The sequence below is a fragment of the Erinaceus europaeus genome, chromosome 1 (genome assembly GCF_950295315.1).
Source record: "Erinaceus europaeus chromosome 1, mEriEur2.1, whole genome shotgun sequence".
Taxonomy (NCBI): Eukaryota; Metazoa; Chordata; class Mammalia; order Eulipotyphla; family Erinaceidae; genus Erinaceus; species Erinaceus europaeus.
Genome location: NC_080162.1, coordinates 70,631,809 through 70,654,973, shown reverse-complemented (window position 1 = coordinate 70,654,973; position 23,165 = coordinate 70,631,809). Strand labels below are relative to the sequence as shown.

The window sequence follows — 23,165 nt, the reverse complement described above, 5'->3', positions numbered from 1 at the left end:
ACTTTATTCCAGAGAGGCATCTCTGTGAGAACTTCCAAACATAAATAATGGGAATAATATTTAGTTTTGAATAGTTCAGTGGTTTTCACTCCAATAATATAATAATTTTCTTTTTCCTATATCAGATCGTGAATGGGCAGGAAGGAGTAAAGGAGTACTTTGCCAAATATATCTAGCACATGAATTGTGAAATAAGAGAAAATTACAGCTGTACACTTAACTATCACATTGCTGACAAGGTCTTAATAGCCCTTGCTGAAGTCAACACTCTGAAGGGTAGACAGCTGATTATTCAGAGAAATATCCCTCACCAGATAGACTGGTGCAAAAATGTGTCATGACTTTTCTGACAACCCAGTATTTCTCACTTAGGAAACGAGATTAAACACCAATGCTTGAAGAGCTAAGGGAGAGGAATATAGGCAAAGACAGAGACTGATGTGATGGAAAAAAGGGCAGGTTTGCAGTCAGCAACTTGGCATGTTTTTCCGAGGATTTTATCAGCTAGATGTCATTACTTGACCCATTTATATCTATTTTTTCCCCTCCCTCTCTTTCTTTCTTTCTCTCTCTCTCTTTCTTTCTTTTCTTTCATTATTGGATAGGGACAGAGATAAACTGAGAAGGGGGGGAGATACAGTGGGAAAGAAACAGAGAGACTCCTGCAGCCCTGCTTCACCACTTGTGAAGCTTTCCCCCTGCAGGTGGGGACCAGGGACTTGAACCCATGTCCTTGTGCACTGTAATGTCTGTGCTTAACCAGACATGCCACCACATGGCCCCCTCTACCTTTCTTTCTTCCACCAGAGCACTGCTCAGTTCTGGCTTACAGTGATGTGGGGATTGAACCTGGGACTTTGGAACTACAGGCATGAGAGTCTCTTTGCATTTTTTTTCATCTTTATAATGTGACAGTGTCTTCCCTATTGACTTCTAGAGATTCTTGGAAGAATAAAATGAGAGCATAAGTACTGAAGCACAGAAATTCTAATAAGACCTAGGACAAAATTACGAAGATTTTAATATGTGTTCATTTGGGTGGGGGATAGTATTAAGTAAAAGTAGTAAATAACATAAAAGACGACTTTGAGAAAGAGTGAGAGAGACCTCTGGAGAGGACTGCACCAACCAAACTGAATGTCCCTTTCTTAGGAGGAAGCTCATCTGCACACACTGCCAAGCTTTGTGTTAAGTGGCCTGCCAACTCGGCCTCCAGAGGCTGGGACTGGAAAGTTCTCCTGGCCAAAGGCTGCCTTTAATATAGGCCAGCTGGGAGAGGTCAGGACAACATTGCTCTTCAGGGATCCTTTAAAATCATGTATAGGAAGACGGTTCAGGGTATTGGAGATAGCATAATAGTTATGCAGAAAGACTCTAATTTCTGAGGCCCAAGGTCTCAGGTTCAACCTCCTATATCATAAGCCAGAACAGAGTAATGCTCTGGTAAAAGTAAACAAACAAAAAAACGAGTCAATAAAAAGGAAGATAGTTCATCTGGTAGAGAGCATAGGGTTTAAGTCCTGGCACCACATGGGAGCACCCTGGACAATACTGAAAGAGTTTCACTGATTCCTGTTCTACATCCCTCTCAAAAACAAACAAACAAACAAACAAACAGAAAAATTGGTTGGGGAGGCTGCTCAACATTACTGAGCATGCATGAGGTTTGTGCATTAAGAAATTATTAATTAGAGAGAGAACCAAAGCATTAGTCTGTTATATGTGGTGTCAGGGATTGAACTTGGGACCTTACATATGCAAATCCTGTGTTTTACCAGTCAGCTATATCCCCAGTCACCCCAAAAGGGATCCTTGCCCTAGGTGGAACCATTAATGAATTCTGGGGGAATTCTGAACAGAGACACAGACATTCAGAATTCTTCTACTGTCATCAGATGGAGAAGACATTTGTTGACTTTTCTTACACTTAATCTCCATTAATACTGGAGTAGGAGGTGTCAGAGAATAAATAATACACTGATACAGAAAACAATTTAGGAACTCCCTCATTTTCTTTTGGTAAATGAAATGGCTTAGTTACAGTTTAGTTGGCCCAACAGTTTAAGTAGATGGTATGTTATTCCAAGATGTTAACCCTGGCCTAGGGGTACATCATGCTGTAATATTTCTTCAGCATGATTATTAATAATCTATTTTAAATTTAATTTTATTCACTTTTTTATAGAGATAGAAAGTTAGGGGGTGCCAGGTGGTGGCATACCTGTTTAAGTGCTCACATTACATTACATTACATTACACTACACTACATTACATTACATTACATTACATTACATTACATTACATTACATTACAATGAGCAAGGACCCAGGTTCAAGCTCCTTATTCCCACAAGCAGAGGGAAAGCTTCATGAGTAGTGAAGCAGGGCTGTGGATGTCTTTCTATCTCTCTCACCCTCTACCTCACCCTCCCCTCTCAATTTCTCTGTCTCTATCCAATAATAAATAAAAATATTTTTAAAAGATTTAAAAAAAAGAAAGTGAGAGGGAAAGGAGAGATAGAGAAGAAGAGAGACACCTATAGCACTGTTTTATAGCTCGTGAAACTTCTCCCTCTGCAGGTGCGGGGCAGAGGCTTGAACTCTCTACCAGGTGCACCAACACCCAGCCCCCTTAAGATTTTTTTCCCCCCAAACTAGCGTACTGCTTAGTTCTTACTTATAGTGATGCAGGGGCTTGAATCTGGGACTTTGGAGCTTCAGGCATAAGAGGCTCTTTGTATAATCACTATGCTACCTACCATGTCTCACTTTGATAATTTTAAAATAAAATAATCTTTGGGCTACAAGATAACTTACATGGATAGTCCGCTTGTTTTGTCATGCGCATGACCCAGGTTCAAGCCTGGTCTCCACTGTACTGAGGGAACCTTTGGTGCTATAGTGTCTTTCTCTCTACCTCTCTCAATCTATCTAGAAGAAAAATAATTACATTTTATTTTATTTTATTTTATGCCAGCAGGTTACTGCTGGGCTTGATGCCTGCACAATGACTCCACTGCTCCCACTGGCCATTTCTTTTTATTTTTCAAATGGCAGAGACAGAAGCAAAGATGGAGAGAAGGGGAGAGAGGAGAGAATTAGAGAGACAACTGTGGCCTGGTCCACTGACTGTGAAGCTTTCTTCCTGATGGTGGGGGCCAGAGGCTTGAACTTGGACTCTCGTGCATAGAAACATGTTCACTTTATCAGGTATGACAAAAAAGATCATCTTAGCTATTATCTCTTACTTGGCATTTCTAATTTCACTAATAATTTTTTTCTCTCTCAAGGCACCTGAAATCTTCAGCCTAATTCCAAATTTCCAGCCATTTCATCAGCCAACTAAAAGTGAAAAAAGAAAGAAAAAAGAAAACAAAAAACAAAAAAACCAAACCAAAACAAAGATGATCTGAGTATTCCTTTGCAGAACTATCATGCTGCCTCCCCAGCTCTCGAGTATTCTTTTCAGTGATGGAATTTCTTCCCACTATGTGAAAGGTACAAAGTACATGAGATTTGGTTTTACAGAGAGCCCAGATTTAACACAGTAAGTCACAGCTATGTAGCAGCATCATTTCTTGAAGTGTATTTGAGTGGTCCCATTCTTAGATCAGTTCCTGTTCTTCAGATAATACCATATTATCATCTCCCCCCAAGTTTCTATTATAATTCTTATTACATTCTTTCTATTACTTAGTTCAGGTTCAGTTCCTTGTGTTCAAGTTTCTTATCATGTAAGCTTAAATTAATGATTTGAACTCCTTTCCTAGTATAGGCATTTGTAGTTAAATTTTTCTTTTTTTTTGCCTCCAGGGTTGGGGCTTGGGGCTGGCACTATGAATCCACCACTTCTGGTGGCCATTTTTTTTTTCTCTGTACAGGGGAAAATTGAGGGGAGGAGAAGGTAAAGATAAAATACCTACAGACCTGCTTCACCACTTGAGAAGCGTCCCCGCTGCAGGTGGGGATGGGGGCTCAAAACCAGGTCCTTGCATATAGTGCAATGTGCACTTAACTGGATATGCCAATGCCTACCTGCTGTAAATAAAGAAATAAACAAACAAACAAACAAATTTATTGGATAGAGACAGAGAAATCAAGAGGCAAGGGGTAAGACAGAGAGGGACAGAGACAGAGATACCTGCAGTACCACCTCACCGCTCGTGAAGCTTTCCCCCTACAGGTGGGGACTGGGGTTTGAACCCAGATCCTTGTGCACCATAACGTGTACACTTAACCAGGTCGCCACTACCCAGGTCCCTGCCATTCATTTTTTATGAACACAGATGATTTAATTTTTGAGCAATGACTTAACACAAATCATGTACTGAATACAGTGAGGAAATTGTTGTTAGAAAAATGATACCTTTGAACATAACTTTCAAAATTTTGGTTTCATACAGTGTTCCAGGGTTCATCTAAGCAAAATTTACATAATATAAAATTAGTTATTCTAAAGTCAATAATTCAATGGCATAGTGGTAATGTGCCATTATCACTTCTATCTAAATCCAAAACATTTCATCACTCTAAATTTAATGAACTCTGTACCCATGAAGCAGTTACTCCTTATACCTCCCCTCCCCTAAGCCCTGGTCCTGGGAATATCCAAACTGCTTTTTGTTTTGATGAATTTACCTACTCTGGGATTTCATAACAAAGAATATATTACTTTTTATATTATTATATTATATTATTTACATAATAGAGAATATATTACTTTTTATATTATTATATTATATCATTATATTATTTACATAAGAGAATATATTACTTTTTATATTATTATATTATATCATTATATTATTTACATAACAGAGAATATATTACTTTTTGTTATGTGGCTTTTCACTTAGTATGTTTTTGAAGTTCATTGATGTTGTAGCATGAATACTTTATTCCCTTTACAGCTGAATAATATTCCATAGTTTATAAGAAGTTTTGTCTATCCATCTGTTAATGGACACTTGAATTCTTTCCACCTTATGTCTACTGAGAGTAGTACTAGGGCGGACATCTGTGTACAAGGATTTCCTTGAGTACTTGCTTTTTTAAAAAAATATTTCATTTGCTTATTCATTAAAGATAGAAATTGAGAGGGAAAGGGAAGATAGAGAGAGGGATAACTGCAACACTGCTCATGAAGCATTTTTCCCTACAGGTGGGTAACAGGGGCTTGAATCTGGGTCGTCAGATATTGTAACATGTGCACTCAACCAGGTGACTACCACCTGGCCCCAAGTGCTTGTTTTCAATTCTTTGAAGTATCTGTCTAGGGATAGAATTGCAGAGTTATGTGGTAATTCTATGTCTAACTTGAGGAACCACCTCCTAAGTTTCCATAATGGCTATCAGTTTTTATTCTTAGCAGCAAAGTAGGCAGGCTCAAACCTCTTCAAAGTTACATGTGTGTGGTGTGTATGTGTGTGTGTGTGTACGTGTGTACGTGTGTGTGTGTGTTTATAAAGAAAACAACTCATCCCTGTGGGTGTGAAGTGTATTTCACTGTGGTTTTGATCCTGCATTTTCCATTTCCCTAGTGACTCATGATGAGTGACCTTTTGTGTCCTTGTTTATCCTTTTAGGAGAAGCAGCTATTTAATTCCTTTCACCATTGTAAGTCGGGTTCTTTGATGTTAAGTTGTAAGAGTTCCTTATGTATTCTAGGCACTAAACTTTTATTAGTATATGAATTACAAGTATTTACTATCATTTTAAATTTCTTTTTTTTTAATTTGTCTTTTCTTTTTTAAAATATTTATTTTCCCTTTTGTTGCCCTTGTTTTTTATTGTTGTTGTAGTTATTATTGCTGTTCTTACTGATGTCATCGTTGTTAGATAGGACAGAGAGAGGAGGGGAAGGCAGAGGTGGGGAGAGAAAGACAGACACCTGCAGACCTACTTCACCTCCTGTGAAGCGACAACCCTGCAGGTGGGGAGGCGGGGGGCTCAAACCCGGATCCTTACACCGGTCCTTGCGCTTTGCGCCACATGCACTTAGCCCGCTGAGCTACCGCTGGACTCCCAATTTGTCTTTTCTGAACAATATCCTTTGATGCACAAAATAGTTTTGATATCTAATTTGTGTCCTCCCCATTTTGTTTTACTTCTTCTCTTCTTCTTCTTCTTCTTCTTTTTTTTTTTTTTTGCCTCCAGGGTTATCACTGGGGCTTGGTGCCTGCATTACCAATCCACTGCTTCTGGAGACCATTTTCCCCTTTTGCCCTTGTTGTTGTTATTGTTGCGATTGCTGCTGTTGGATAGGACAGAGAGAAGTTGAGAAAGGAAGGGAAGACAGAGAGGGAGAAGTGAAAGATAGACACCTGCAGACCTGCTTCACCGCATGTGAAGCGACCCTCCTGCAGGTGGGGAGCTGGGAGCTCAAACCAGGATCCTTAAACTGGTCCCACCCACTGTACTACCTAATGCCGGGTCCCCACTATGTTTCTTTTTAAGAGTTTCTACTTTTATTTCTTACATCCATCAGTCTACTTTGAGTTATTTTTTTTCAAAGCTTTTTCTTCTGAAGATTTAGTTATTCACTGAGAGAGCGAGTGAGACCCCAGAGCACTACTGGACTCTGGCATTTGAGATGTTGGGAATTGAGCCTGGTGCCTCACTTTTGTAAGTCCTGTACTGAACTCCTTGAGCCACCTACCCCACTGCTTAATTTTTTTGTTTGTTTTTTTTGTTGGTGAATCTGGGGCTTTAGGCAAATGGAATTTTACCATTCCTTGGCAAACTTTATTATTCAAAGTGTGTGTGGGGGGATACCATAGCATTCTCATGTGGTGTCAGGGCTTGAACCTGGATGGTGTAGTTGGTGAGGCAGGAGTCTTACATGGCAGCTCTTTGACCCCTGAGTTAATTTTTGTATAGCATATGAGGGGAGGGCCCAACTTTATTCTTTTGTATGTGAAAATACAGCTACCTTAGCATCTTTATTATTATTTTTCCCCACTGTTTAAACTCAACTGCCCAGTGATATATGGATTTTATTTCTAGACTCTCAATTCTATTCCATCAGTCTACATGTATTCACATATACACATATTGTTTGGATTGTTGCAATTTTGTGGTAAGCTTTGAGAGTGGGAGGTGTAAGACACCATCATCATTTTCTTCTTCTCCTTTTTTAAAAAAATATTTTATTCCCTTTTGTTGCCCTTGTTGTTTATCGTTGTTGTTGTTATTGTTGTTCTCATAGCTGTCATTATTGTTGGATAGGACAGAGAGAAATGGAGATAGGAGAGGAAGACAGAGAGGGGGAGAGAAAGATAGACACCTGGAGACCTGCTTCACCGCTTGTGAAGTGACTCCCTGCAGGTGGGGTGTCGGGGAGGCTTGAACCAGGATCCTTATGCTGGTCCTTGTGCTTTGTGCCACGTGCGCTTAACCCGGTGTGCTACCGCCCAGCTCCCTTCTCCTTTTAAAGATTTTATTAATTTATTAATGAGAAAGGTAAGAGAGAAAGAAACAGACTGATGTCTGGTACATGTACTGCCAAGAATTGAACCGAGGACCTCATACTTGAAAGTCCAGTGCTTTATCCACTGCACCACCTCTCAAACCACAGAAGTGTTAATCTTCCAATTCTGTTCTTTTTAAAAATTCCCTTGGACATTTGGGGGTCCTTGCAATTTCATATAAATATGAGGGTTTGCTTCTCCCTTTCTGTAAAAAGACAGCTGGGTTTAAAATAAGAATTGTGTTGAATATAAAGATTTTGCTGAGAAGGTTGGGGAAACAGAGAGACAGAGACATTTGCAATACTGCTTCAGCACTTGCAAAGCTTTTCCCCTGCAAGTGGGAACCGGGGGCTTGAACGATATGTGCACTCAACCAGGTGCGCCACACCAGCCCCTCTAGCTCACCTTCCTAATGACAAAAACAACAAACTGGCAATTTGTCTCTCAAGACCTTGTTCAAACAGAGCAGAGTCCACACACTGTGCTTATAAGACACAATCTTTTTGCTTTCTAGCATAGCCAAAGCTGACCTCAGGAATAAATTATAATATGAGAAAACCAAGATACATCCCTGTTTTATTCAGCTGGATTTCAGGAAGAAACCAACTGTAGAAAAGATCACACAGACTATGACACAGGTTCAGTTGGGGAGCGTCACTAGAATGTAGCTTCACTAGAATGCCCTGAACCTGGGCCTGCTCCAACACCCTAAGGCTGGATTAGGTGACAGGTTTTATATCTACACTACAGTCAGATAGTCATGGAATCTTTGTAGTTCATCCCACAGCTGACTGTTTTTCACCTTATCTGAGACCAGTCAAATTGCACACACATCCATTACTAGTTTAACTGGTAGACTTCACTACTTAATATAAGGATTTACTTGAATATGCATAAACTATCACCAAAAGACTACACAAGAAATCGATAATCTGAGATGTTTCTGGTGAGAAAGCTAGAAAAGGTAGCCTTTTATATGTGCTTTAGTATCTTTTGAATTTAAAGTACAATACCAGTTATGTATTTAATCAATGTTTGTCAATATCTGCACATAGAACCTAGTGTAGAATGGGCATGGGTAGACAGCATAATACTTATGATAGCAAAGAGACTCTCGTGCCTGAGGCTCCAAAGTCCCAGGTTCAATCCTCCGTCTCACCATAACCCAGAGCTGAGCAGTGATCTGATTTTAAAAAAAAAAGCAAATAAAAAAACTAGTGTAGATACAATAGTATTAAAGGATGTATAGGCAGAAAGTGTTAGAAGTTGGAGGCCAGGCAGTAGTGCAGCGGGTTAAGCGCACGTGGCATGAAGCTCAAGGCAAGGATCGGGTTCCTGCCCCTGGCTCCCCACCTGCAGGGGAGTCACTTCACAAGCGGTGAAGCAGGTCTGCAGGTGTCTTTCTCCTTCTCCGTCTTCCCCATCTCTCTCCATTTCTCTCTGTCCTATCCAGCAACAACAGTGTCAGCATTAAGCCAGCCTCCCTGCTCCATCCTGCATTGCTGACACTATGGCCTATTTACATAATCATTGTTTTGCCTGAAAGATCCCCACCCATCCCATTGATCTATCTTCTTTCTACCTCGAGACCCACCCTGCCTGCAGGGTAACATTAATTCCACCAGTTAAAAACCCTCCCAACAGTTGCTAAGGAAGCTTCTACCTTCCCAGCGTGCTTTTGCCTTTCTCCACCCCCTTTCCTAGCTATTTCTGACTTGCCACTTCTGGTTTTATCCTATAAAAAAATTGGCTCTCTAATCAATAGATCTTTTTTGCATTACCACACTGCCAGGAGTTCCTGAGTCATCTGTCTCCTGTGTCGCTGAGCCCAGGCTGAGTCCCATTGAGTTCTCTCTAATCCAGAGAGCACGCACCTAGGGAAGAGGTACCCCCATGCTAGCCCGGCAAGACAGCAATAACAACAATGATAAACAACAAGGGCAACAAAAGAGAAAAAAACAGCCCCCAGGAGCAGTGGATTCATAGTGCAGACACTGAGCCCCAGCAATAACCCAGAGGCAAAAAAAAGAATATATATATATATATATGAAGCATAGCTTTTATGTACAGAATAAGCATATCCAGAGAAAACCACTAAATGTCAAACATTTAGATTCCCCAGAAAGTATCCTTACATCAGGAAAGAATAACTTGTGCTATGAAGAGAACCACATTTATTTTTTAAATAGGTTACTTTACTGGGGAAATAATGGTCTACAAGACAGCTGATCACATGAGCACAAGTTCTTATCTCTCTATGAAAGAATCACTCAGTAAAAATTACTTACATTCCTTTATTCTAATGCTAAATTCACCAAAGTTATATGCTGGTTTTAGTGGTTTTCCCCATAGACTTCCCTAAGGAAAGGGTACAAAAATTTTACTGATGCTAATTATTGCTTAAATTCACCTGAAAATTCCATTTTTTTCATGACTTATCTGCAAACTGGCAGTCTGATGACCTTTATTTAGCAAGATTTCCCTAGGTTCTGTTTATTTTTGAATAAAAGTAATCTTTTGTTTCAGGTCCAAACCCTGGAAGGCAGCACTGTGCGTATAGATTCTGCCCTGAGAAGTTTAGTACCTGAGTATCTAAGCTGCCAATCCTGAATGATACTACTGCCTCATTCCCAACATAGTACTAGTCTCTTATGATTCAGAAGTTTCCTCTGCTTTCCCAGTCTTTTACAAATATTTCTGGTAATTGGCTACTAGAAATTTTTTTAAGATGTCAAGATTCAAAAGGCCTTTATTTTCAAAAGGCAGATAGGTAGGCAAGATAATTAGCTTGTATTCTAAATGCATCTCCCCTCTGTTGTTTGAGTTGCAAAGTCATTCTTTTATTCTCTAGAGAGCAGTTGTTTCTTTCCAGTTTTAGAAAATGGCTAAATGAGTATACGGATAAAAATGTCTTTTAGGTAGCAAATCTGAAAATAGGTACTGTACCTACAGTCTGTAGGCCAAGGTTGATATTTCTTTATAAAAATTATATTTTTTTCCCTTTACTGAAGCGTCCTCCTAGTTTTACCTTCTTACCCCCATTGTTTAAAGAGAATTAAAGGGGCAACAAAATAGGTCTAATGAATTTTTTATAATTTATTTAGTAAGGCTACAATTTAATCTGTGTCTTTTTACTTAGCCTCAACACTACTGAGCATACCATTATTTTGATTCTGTTTTCTCCCTTAAGGGATTATAGTTAAAAAACATTAAACAACTTTTTTTCCTAATTAAGCTGAGGCCTAATATGCAGTCCTATGTTTAACCAACTAAGAACAGAACTATTAATAATATGAGTTGTGTGGCCAGTGGTGGTACCCTGGTTGAATGCACACATTACACTGTACAAGGACCCAGGTTCAAGTCCCTGGCCCCCACCTGCAGGGTAAATGCTTCATGAGTGGTGAAGCAGCGCTGTTCTCTCTCTCTCTCTCTCTCTCTCTCTCTATATATATATATATATATATATACCCCCTTCCCTCTCAATTTCTGTCTTTATCTAAAATAAATAAGTATTAAAAAAAAAGAGTATGGGTTATAGAAAAAAGAGAGCAGAATAGTGCTGAGTTAGAAGGAGAGTGAAATGAAAGACACATTGCAAATGAGGAAAACTTTTTAGGTTGAACTTCACAACATAATAAAGTCAGTGCAAAGAAATAAGAAGCAATGAGGAATTCACATCCTCAATATAAAGTAAGCACCATGTGTAATACAATGCCTGCTTAATATGAGGGAGAAAAAGCTGATTTCTTAACAAAGGAACATTTTTTTTTCTCACAACAAAGAAAAATGCGATAGGAAAGCAATGCCTGTGTCACTTAAAACCATACTCTTAATTACCTGCAGATATTTAATTTTCTACAGCTTTTAAATCTCATGAATAGGCCAGTGAACCTCTTTCTTTAAAGAGAGCCAGATCTTAATCTATATTAATGGCTCATTGGCTCCTGCTTCTCATACAGGTGGACATAATATACACTTGTGGAACACAAACCACATTTTTTTCCCCCTCCAGGATTATCACTGGGGCTCAGAGCCGCCTGCACTTCAAATCCACTGCTCCTGGAGGCCATTTCCCCCATTTTGTTGCTCTTGTTGTTACTGCTATTGCTGCTATTGTTGTTGGACAGGACAGAGAGAAATTGAGGGAGGAGGGGAAGATGGGGGGGGGGGGAGAAAGACAGATACTGGCAGACCTGCTTCACTGCTTGTGAAGCGATCCCCCTGCAGGTGGAGAGCTGGGGCTTCAACTCAGATCCTTAACGCTGGTCCTTGTGCTTTGCACCATGTGCACTTAACCTGCTGCGCTATGGCCTGGCCCCCACAAACCACATTTAACTTAAAAAAATTGGTTAAGTGCTTCCAGTTGGTGGAGTAAACAGCACTTATAACTGGTGTGATATTAATGCAGTGATATTAATGCATTTACTGGGATTACTATGAAGATGAATCACGAAAAGAAAAAGAATAAGACGGGAAAATGAGATACTATTACATAAACAGATCAAGACGGACAGAATAGAGATATGGTAGTCAGTCACAGATGGTGTTCACCAAATATTTTGTTTTCTAGCTTTTCTGCACAGAGACTATACTTCTTAACCTACTGGAATGGGTAGAGTCAAGTGACAAATACACATCAGTGAGTTTTAAAGGTAACTAAAGTATATCTCTTCAAGGATGAATATTTTATTGATGTTATGAGTCTCGTGTCCAGAACAGCATGTAATGTTCAAGATGCCAACAGTTCTGTTCACATAAATTTTTGAGTGAAAAGCAGAGCTCCCAAGGCCATCCTCAATAGGCACATTCCAAAAGGAAATAAGCTTCTTGCAGTGACAACCTTGTATGAGACTGTTACTAGAACATAACTTACCCTATCCTGGTGGATAAAAGATGTAGTACACACAAAAAAGATGTAGTACAGTCAGAATTCATACAGGAATCTAACATGCCACAAAGCTGTAATTACCCATTAGTAGGAGAAAGCACTCTTGATACATAATTAGTGAAACTGTCAAATGATTAACTGTTAGCCTCCATAAGTGTGACTTAGTAAAATGTATGAACCTACCCATCAAAGCAGCAGTTCCATATTAAAGATTATTATTCAAACATGCTTGTATATATATTAACAGGCAAATATGTCTTTGCAATCTTGCATTTAACAGAAGATTGGAAGCAAATCAATCTATACAACCTAAATATGTAACTAATTAAATTTAGTGTTATAATAATCTAACAGTTTCTACAGTGGCACAGTTTTCATGGTAATACTGCCAAATAAACAAAACAAGGTACAGAATGGTATATGAGGTACATTATTATTAATGTAAAAAGAAATAAGAGAAAAAAAACTTTTGTATATGACTAAAAAGTGTCTGGAAGAATAAATTAAAAATCCATACCAGTGGTTACACTAACAGAGTTGGGAAGAGAATGGCTTTTCATTGATTACCTGTTTGTAGTGCATTTTTTATTTCATGGCATATGTACATACTACTTATTAAAGAGAATAAAATCAATATTTAGTTGTAAATGTAAATAAAGTTCCCTGCATCATTTGTAAAGATCAGTAAGAACTTTTTAAATTTCATTTCTGTTTGTAAAAGACTTGGTTGAAAACCATGGTCTTTTCTACACAGGTTTAGTGAGGAAAGTATTATATAGAATTATTAGAGATTTCAGAAATAGTCTGTGGCTATCTTCTTGCATTAATATTTGCTTAAAGTAATAAATGCTTAAGTAAAGTAATAAAATAATAATTTTACTTCCTTCTTCACATTTATCTATTCAGTATTTCTTTTGAATTGTCTAGTATCTCCAGAACATGAATGATGGAATTCTTGTTTTACTCATTTTAGTAGGACTGTTGTTTAATCACTAAGTAGAATGTGTGTAGCTTTTTTTTTTTTTGGGGGGGTTATGTTTTACATTCGACAGTAAATACAATAGTTTGTACATGCATAACATTTCTCAATTTTCCACATAACAATACAACTCCCACTAGGTCCTCTGTCATCCTTTTTGGATCTGTACTCTTCTGTGTGTAGCTTCATATATATATATATTTAACCGTATTAAGGAAGCATCCATCTATTCCTAACATACTACTTTTAACTGACTTGGAAAATGGATTCCTTAAGGGGAAGAATATTTACTCTAATTCATTTTACTAACTCAGTAGCACTTAGTAGTTTTTAATATTTTTCTTTATATACAAGGTAAGCAATTTGAAGATTACTGATAGAAAACTGACTTCATCAGAAGATCTTTAGTCTTTTTTTTAAGTTGAGAATTTAATTTTTGTGGCACTGTGGGACCTTGTGTATGTGATTCACCATTCTTTTTTTTTTTTTTTTATGAAACACACACACACACATACACACACACACACACACACACACACACACACACACACACACACACACACACACACAGACCATAGTATCACTCTACCATTCATGGTGCTTCCTTCCTCTGCTGCTATGGCACTTCCATGTGGTACTGGGGTTCAAACCCTGGGTTGTGTGTGTGGTAAGGTGCACAGCTGACTATGTGAGCTCTTCCTGGACCCTAGACTGGGATTTTTTAAAATAGCATCAACTGATCTCTATGACCCTACTTAGTGAAGCAGCTAAATCAACACACAGCAGACATAGCAGGAAGAGCATGATCTAGTTGAAGCCATACTACTGCCCTTCACCAGGCAATGAGTCAGAACACTTAGACATCTGAAATATCACTTAAGAATCAACTTTACACCTCTTAGATGTAAAGTTAAAAAGTAAAATATTGGGCTTGAAAGGCAGCACAATGGTTCTATTAAAAGACTTTAATACCTTAGGCTTTGAGGTCTCAGGTTCAATTCCCCAGCATCACCATAAACCAGAGCTGAGCAATACTGTGGTCTTTCTCTCTGTATCTTTTTCATTAAGAAAATCAATAAAAATTTATTTTAAAGAAAGAGAAAAGTCTTTCTCTGGGGTTCCATTAAAAAATTTCATTAAGACAACTGAAGCACTACTTACAATATTCTGACTGAACTTGCTGCTTTCAACTGGTTATATAATCATTTGCTTTTGGAAATAAACTACAAGATTATATATCTCATATAATTATCTAGACACCATCTCTTTCTAGGGTCTTTCTTGAAAACAGACTGATGGACTGGGAGACAGCTCCCTAGAAACATGCACATCTTACCATGTACAAAGTCCCACGCTTGAATCCCTGTAGTATCTTTCTCTCTCCCTTTGTCTATCTGAAAAATTTAAAACAGAATTTAAAAAATAGTATAGTGAGTTTCCACTGGTGGTTTTGGCTTTAAATTTCAGGAAATTAACAGATTCGGGGCTTTCATATTTAAAATTCTCTTCCTTGTGTCATGTCTTTCAAAGCAAAAGGTCTTTCAATGCAAATGTAAGTTGCATTAAACAGACTATAGTGCTTAGCTACTGCCTTTTTGTCACATTGGTTTAAGTTAAAAATGAGTACTAATGATAAACATTTCAAAATATTATAAGCACAATTATAAATATATCATTCGGGGCTTTCATATTTAAAATTCTCTTCCTTGTGTCATGTCTTTCAAAGCAAAAGGTCTTTCAATGCAAATGTAAGTTGCATTAAACAGACTATAGTGCTTAGCTACTGCCTTTTTGTCACATTGGTTTAAGTTAAAAATGAGTACTAATGATAAACATTTCAAAATATTATAAGCACAATTATAAATATATCACATACGGATTTTTCATCACAATCAATAGCCATACAATAACTCTAGGGGAAAAAAGCCTCGAGAATCAGTCTAATGTATAATCCTTGAAATTGGGTTATTTTTCCCTCCTTTAAATACTTATTTAGGGCATTAATTAAAACAAACATTTTGTCTAGTATTTTAAGAGTTTAATGACTAATATTCATACAGGAAAGTCTCACTGAGCACTTATAATAACCATGCAGTGGGCATTATACGGTTCATACTCAGAAGGAATTGTGAGACAGAAAGGTCAAGTCAGCTGCCCAAACTGAAATTACTAGTGATGGTAGAAAAAAAGACTGAAATCCTCATCTGAATGAAAAATCCCTTACTTTTCTTTTAAGGTCTTTTGGCCTTCCATAGACCTTACCAAGCTTGGACAAGATCAGCAGAGTTTGAGTGGAGACCGATGCACCCTGGATGATCTTCACTGCCTCAGAGAGAACCTCAAGAAAAGTTAGCACAAAATCCCCAAAGGATTTGCATCTTTTTCTCTCTCTTTCTACACATAAAACTAAACTTTAAAGTTTGAAATTTTTGATTCATAGAAAAGTCGCACAACTTCCCATATACCCTTCACCTATCTTCTTATCCTAATATAAAAACCTTACACAACCTTAGTCCAAATGGCAGGAAACTAAACTATAAACTTCATTTAAATTTCACCATTTATTTATTTACCAGAGAACTGCTCAGCTCTGGCTTATGGTGGTACAGGAGACTGAACCTGTGACTTTGGGACATCCAGCATTAAAGTCTTTTTGCTAACCATTATGCTAGCTTTTAGACAGGAAGACAGGAGAAGAGAGAAAGAGATACCACAGAGACTTCAAGCCTGGGGCTTGATCAGTTCTGGCTTACAGTGGTGGTGGTGGTGGTGGTGGTGGGACATTGAACCTGGGACTTTGGAGCCTCAGGCATGAGAATCTCTTTGCATAACCATTATGCTATCTACCCTCCACTCTCCTTGTCCAGTTTTTTAAATTAACATTCTTTTTCTTTTTTTATTATTTTAAAATATTTATTTACTTTCCCATTTGTTGCCCTTGTTTTTTTTTAATTGTAGTTATTATTGTTGTTGTTACTGATGTTGTTGTTGGATAGGACAGAGAGAAATGGAGAGGAGGGGAAGACAGAGAGGGGGAGAGAAAAACAGATACCTGCAGACCTGCTTCACTGCCTGTGAAGTGACTCCCCTGCAGGTAGGGAGCCGGGGGCTTGATTGGGATCCTTACGTTGGTCCTTGCACTTTGCGCCACCTGCGCTTAACCTGCTGTGCTACCGCCCGACCCTCTATTTTTGTTTCTTTTAAAATTTTGTTTATTTGATAGGAAAGAGAAAAACTGAGAGGGGAGTGTGATATAGTGAGGAAAAGAGACACCTGCAGCACTGTTTCACCACTTGTGAAAGTTCCCCGTGTGTGGGGGCTTGAACCTGGATCCTTGTACACTGTAATTTTCTTGCTCTGTTGTGTGTGCCACTTTTCAGCTCTCTATTTTGGGAGGGGAAAAAAAAGAGTCCACTGGGAGCAGTGGAACTGGCTGGCACACAGCCCCAGTGATAATTCTGGTTAAAAAAAAAATCAGAGTTGCTGTAACAACCTAATAGGTCAGTTGTAGTTAAAATATCCAAGTACTGAAATAAAACAGAAAGATATGAGATGGCTTTGTAAGATGATTTTAGGCAGACAACAGAATAGTTGAGACAATGGCACAGATGAAATATGTTATTCAATATTATGGAGGGTGAGCCTAGTGTTGTTGATTTTGTACTTTCAAAAATTTTGAAAAGTTCAGAATCATTGATTAAAAATATATTTTTTGCTAAAACACAATGAATTTATTATGATAAAATGTAGGTGTACTATTTCTTAACATTTTGAAGGAAAGGTCTACTCTCCTATTATACAGCACCTTTATTTGTTCATCAGATAGGTTGAAAAGTTAGCTAGAATTTTGGGTACCTCATATTCTTCATAAACACTCTTTGTATTGCTGCTAAAAGATACTTCTTTTCATAAAAGCTGCCAGAAAAATGTATTATGTTTTAATCAAAGATGCTCTAGAAACAGATATTGTATAAAGTAGGTCCCCTAAAGGAAACATGAAGCCTGAAACATACCATGTAACAACTGATATCATTGTAGCTGTTACGTAAATATTTGTTAAGCTTCTAAATACAAACGTACATAAATAAAAAATACAGGTAATATACATGTATATGTGTGTGTGTGCGTGTGGGTGTGTCTCTGTGTGTGTGTTTCCACTGAGTACCTGTAAATGCACTTTTTTTTTCTTTCTTACCTAGCTAAGAGAATTTCTTTTCATTGCTAAAGAATTGTCACATTCAGGGTATGTGTGTAAATGTATTTAGAAGCTTCACGCCAATAACCAATAAGAATCTTAATGTCAAACTATGCAAACACATTATCTACTAGTAAATAGGTTTCTCTCTGTCCCCACAGTTTTTTTTTTAAATTTACTTCTTTATTGGGGAATTAATGTTTTACATTCAACAGTAAATACAATAGTTTGTACATGCATAACATTCCCCAGTTTCCCATTTAACAATACAACCCCCACTATGTCATTTATCATCCTTCATGGACCTGTATTCTCCCCACCCACCCACCCCAGAGTCTTTTACTTTGGTGCGATATGTCAAGTACATTTCAGGTTCTACTTGTGTTTTCGTTTCTGATCTTGTTTTTCAACTTCTGCCTGAGAGTGAGATCATCCCATATTCATCCTTCTGTTTCTGACTTATTTCACATAACATGAATTTTTCAAGGTCCATCCAAGATTGGCTGAAAACGGTGAAGTCACCATTTTTTACAGCTGAGTAGTATTCCATTGTGTATATATACCACAACTTGCTCAGCCACCTCATCAGTTGTTGGACACCTGGGTTGCTGCCAGGTTTTGGCTATTACAAATTGTGCTAACAAGAACATATGTATACACAGATCTTTTTGGATGGATGTGTTGGGTTCCTTAGGATATATCCCCAGGAGAGGAACTACAGGGTCATAGGGTAGGTCCATTTCTAGCCTTCTGAGAGTTCTCCAGACTGTTCTCCACAGAGGTTGGACCAATTGACATTCCCACCAGCAATGTAGGAGGGTTCCTTTGACCCCACACCCTCTCCAGCATTTGCTGCTCTTACCTTTTTTGATGTATGACATTCTCACAGGTGTGAAGTGATATCTCATTGTTGTCTTGATTTGCATTTCTCTGACAATCAGAGACTTGGAACATTTTTTCATGTGTTTCTTAGCTTTTTGGATCTCTTCTGTGGTGAATATTCTGTCCAATTCCTCCCCCCATTTTTGGATGGGGTTATTTGTTGTCTTGTTGTTGAGTCTGGCAAGCTCTTTATATATGTTGGTTATTAAACTCTTATCTGATGTATGGCATGTAAAGATCTTCTCCCATTCTGTGAGGGGTCTCTTGGTTTGGGTAGTAGTTTCTTTTGCTGTGAAAAAGCTTTTTAATTTGATTTAGTCCCATAGGCTCATACTAGCCTTAGTCTTCTTTGTAATTAGATTTGTTTCTTTGAAAATGTCTTTAAAATTTATGCGGAAAAGAGTTCTGCCAATATTTTCCTCTAAGTATCTGATAGTTTCTGGTCTAACATCCAAGTCCTTGATCCACTTGGAATTTACTTTGTATTTGGTGAAATACAGTGATTCAGTTTCATTCTTCTGCATATTTCAACCTATTGTTTCCAACACCATTTGTTGAAGAGATTCTGCTTTCCCCATTTAATAGTCTGGGCACCTTCCTCAAAGATTAGATGTCCATAGGTGTGGGGGTTCACTTCTGGGCTCTCAATTCTATTCCACTGGTCAGTGTGTCTATTCATGTTCCAGTACCAAGCAGTTTTGATGACAATGGCCCTATAATAGTTTGAAATCTGGGAGTGTGATGCCTCCAGTTCTGTTCTTTTTTCTCAAGATTGTTTTGGCAATTCTAGGTCTTTTCTGGTTCCAGATAAACATTTGGAGCATTTTTTCTATTCTCCTAAAAAATGTGGTTGGGATCTTGATGGGGATAGCATTAAATTTGTAGATGGCTCTGGGTAATATATTCATTTTGATGATGTTAATTCTTCCAACCCATGAACATGGAATACAGATGGAGTTTTAAGAGTAAAAACTTGCAATACATGCAGCCTGGGAGGTGGCAGAATGAATAAAGAGCCAGACTCTAAGACTGGGGAACTGGCATAATGGTTACTTTTTAAAAAATTTCTTTATTGGGGAATTAATGTTTTACATTCAACAGTAAATACAATAGTTTGTACATGTATAAAATTTCCCAGTTTTCCATATAACAATACAACCCCCACTAGGTCCTGTGTCATCCTTCTTGGATATGGTGAAGTCACCATTTTTTAAAGCTGAGTAGTATCCATTTTATATAGATATATATATATACCACAACTTGCTCAGCCACTCATCTGTTGTTGGACACCTGGGTTGCTTCCAGGTTTTAGCTATTACAAATTGTGCTGCCAAGAACATATGTGTACACAGATCTTTTTGGATGGATGTGTTGGGTTCCTTAGGATATATTCCCAGGAGAGGAATTGCAGGATCATAGGGTAGGTCCATTTCTAGCCTTCTGAGAGTTCTCCAGACTGTTCTCCACAGATGTTGGACCAATTGACATTCCCACCAGCAGTGTAGGAGGGTTCCTTTGACCCCACATCCTCTCCAGCATTTGCTGCTGTTACCTTTTCTGATGTATGACATTCTCACAGGATTGAAGTGGTATCTCATTGTTATCTTGATTTGCATTTCTCTGACAATCAGAGACTTGGAGCATTTTTTCATGTGTTTCTCGGCCTTTTGGATCTCCGCTGTGGTGAATATTCTGTCCATGGCCTCCCCCATTTTTGGATGGGGTTATTTGTTGTCTTGTTGAGATTTGCAAGTTCTTTATATATTCTGGTTATTAGCCTCTTGTCTGATGTATGGCATGTAAAAATCTTCTCCCATTCTGTGAGGGGTCTCTTGGTTTGGGTAGTAGTTTCTTTAGCTGTGCAGGAGCTTTTTAATTTGATGTAGTCCCATAGGTTTATGCTTGCCTTAGTCTTCTTTGTAATTGGATTTGTTTCATTGAAGATGTCTTTAAAATTTATGCGGAAAAGAGTTTTGCCAATATTTTCCTCTAAGTATCTGATAGTTTGTGGTCTAACATCCAAGACCTTGATCCACTTGGAACATAATGGTTACTTTTATGCCTGAAGTTCTGCAGTCCCAGGCTCAGTCCCCAGCACCACCATAAACTAGAACTGAGCAGTGCTCTGCTCTCTCTCTGTATCTCTCTCTTAAAAAAAACAAAAAATTGGACTCTCAAGCATGAGGCCCCAACGTAAATCTTCAGCATTGAATATACCAGAGCGAGACTGGTTTTTCCTCTCTCCTCCTATCTCAATTGCTAAAGAAATCTTAAAAAATAAAACTAAACAAAAGATTTGCAATACTATTAACCCTGGATACTCTTCCCCATGTAAAAAAATTATAAGACCACTGCTAAACATCATACAAAAAACTATTGCTTTATCTTACAAATGATTTATTAAAGACTTTTCAGGTTTATGATTTTTTTCCCCTTTACGATCAGGAATGAGAGATGGATGACTTGAATTTGCTAAAATAACAAGGCATATATTCTTAGCAAGGTCACAAAACATGTAGAGTTGGGTCTATTCTCTTCTTGATCAGCTTCCCCTGGACCTATTGGGCTCTGTGGGGAAAAAAAGAAGGCTAGTTCATTCTATTTTTGTTTTTTTCCCTTCAGGGACATAGAAATGGGATACAGACTGTGTGTGTGTGTGGGGGGGGGCTCAAAGGGGAGGTGCCACAGCATGGAAGCTTCCTTTGAATGTGGTGGGGGCCAGGTTTGAACCTGGTTGTGCACATGGCGAAATTATTAAACTATCCAAGTGAACTCTTGCTGATCTGGGCTTGTAAATGTTAATAACAACCCATTAATTCAAACCAGGAAGTACATGTAGTAGTTCTCTCTTGAAGATCCTGTGCACTAACCCAAACACAGAAAAAGAATGGCATGTTCCCTCCCACCCTTCTCTAAATTAGGGCAATGCTCAGCTGACATATAGTGGCGATAGAGACCTCAAAGTTTCAACCAATAGAAGCAAAGAACCTCTTTTTTTTAATATTTATTTATTTACTTTCCCTATGTTGCCCTTACTTTTTTTTATTGTTGTTGTAGTTATTGTTGTTGTTATTGATGCTGTCATCGTTAGGACAGAAATGGAGAGAGGAGGGGAAGACAGAGAGGGGGAGAGAAAGATAGACACCTGCAGACATGCTTTACCGCCTGTGAAGCGACTCCCCTGCAGGTGGGGAGCTGGTGGCTCAAACCAGGATCCTTCTGCTGGTCCTGTGCTTAACCCGCTGTGCTACTGATAAACTGGTAAATGTTCCTTCCTCACCCCACCCCCCTTTTTAACCATTAACCAGATTACAGTAGAGGCTCCCAATATTTCCTCCATTCCTTTTTAAAACAATCTTTATTTCTTTATTGGATAGAGACAGCCAGAGGGTCTCTATCGAGAGGGCTGGGGGTGACAGAGAGGGAGAGAAACAGAGAGACCCACTGGTCTCAAATGCTTCACCATTTGCAAAGCTTTCCCCCTGCAGGTGGAGATAGTGGCTTGAACCTGTGTCCTTGTGCACTGTAACGTACACTCAACCAGGTGCGCCACTGTCTGGCCCCTCCTTGCATCCTTCTGCTGTAATTAGGTGGGCACATGGCTAAAATTCACAGTTCTTTGCAGCTGTGCATGGCCATGTGTCCCAGTTCTAGTCACTGTGATAGATATACTTTGAAGTGTCTGGAATCAAGTACAACAGAACAGTGAAGGTGATTACTTGTATCTTTGTCATTTCTTTCTCTATCTTGTAATGTGGATTTCACTATCTTTCTCATTAAGAATATGGTCTACATCCAAGAAGAAGACAGATGCTAAGAGGGGAAGGGGAAAGTGCCTAATACCATGAAATAGCAGACATGCTTTAGATAAAATACTGGCTTAGGTTATTTTGTATTAACAGACCATTTGGAACATCTGATCATGACTTTAGTTCATAAAAAATATGATGTTTTGCTAAGAGAACACATGCTATTATCGGGACTCAGGATCTGAGGCTAGGCATTAGGGCTTCTTTCTGGCATAAGGGATAATGAAAATGTTCTAAAAGTGATTATAGTAATGGATGTACAACTTCACAAATATACCAAAAGCTATCACATTGTATTTATTTTTTAATTTGAGATGTGAAAATCATTGTTTATTGACATGTCAGGCTACATGTAAAATGACTGTTCTTATTTATTTTTATTTTTTAAAAATTTTATTTATAAAAAGGAAACACTGACAAAAACCATAGGATAAGAGGGGTACAACTCCACACAATTCCCACCACCAGAACTCCGTATCCCATCCCCTCCCCTGATAGCTTTCCTATTTTTTATCCCTCTGGGACTATAGACTCAGGATCACTGAGGGATGCAGAAGGTGGAAGGTCTGGCTTCTTTTTTTTTTTTTTTTTTTTTGTCAATTTCTGCTTTGCGTTTCTACTTCTTTTTTTTTTTTTACATGCATAACATTCCCCAGATTCCCATTTAGCAATACAACCTCCACTATTTCATTCATCATTTTTCATGGACCTGTATTCTCCCCACCCACCCACCCACCCCAGAGTCTTTTACTTTGGTGTAATACTCCAATTCCATTTCAGGTTCGACTTGTGTTTTCTTTTCTAATCTTGTTTTTCAACTTCGGCCTGAGAGTGAGATCATCCCATATTCATCCTTCTGTTTCTGACTTATTTCACTCAACATGATTTTTTCAAGGTCCATCCAAGATCGGCTGAAAACGGTGAAGTCACCATTTTTTACA

General features: G+C 38.3%; 1 protein-coding gene across 5 annotated transcripts in view; it reads right to left on the bottom strand.

The window, feature by feature from the left end:
• Window positions 1-23,165, bottom strand: part of RNF24 (ring finger protein 24) — a 97,364-nt gene that overhangs the window by 51,405 nt on the left and 22,794 nt on the right. For 2 of the 5 annotated variants that reach the window (XM_060186937.1, XM_060186943.1), the window contains exon 2: window positions 3,927-4,037. The exons of 2 other annotated variants lie outside the window; for them this stretch is intronic. The gene's annotated coding sequence lies outside the window, so the exon portion shown is untranslated. The remainder of the gene's footprint in view (window positions 1-3,926; window positions 4,038-23,165) is intronic. One more of the 5 variants, XM_060186950.1, reaches the window with a different exon arrangement.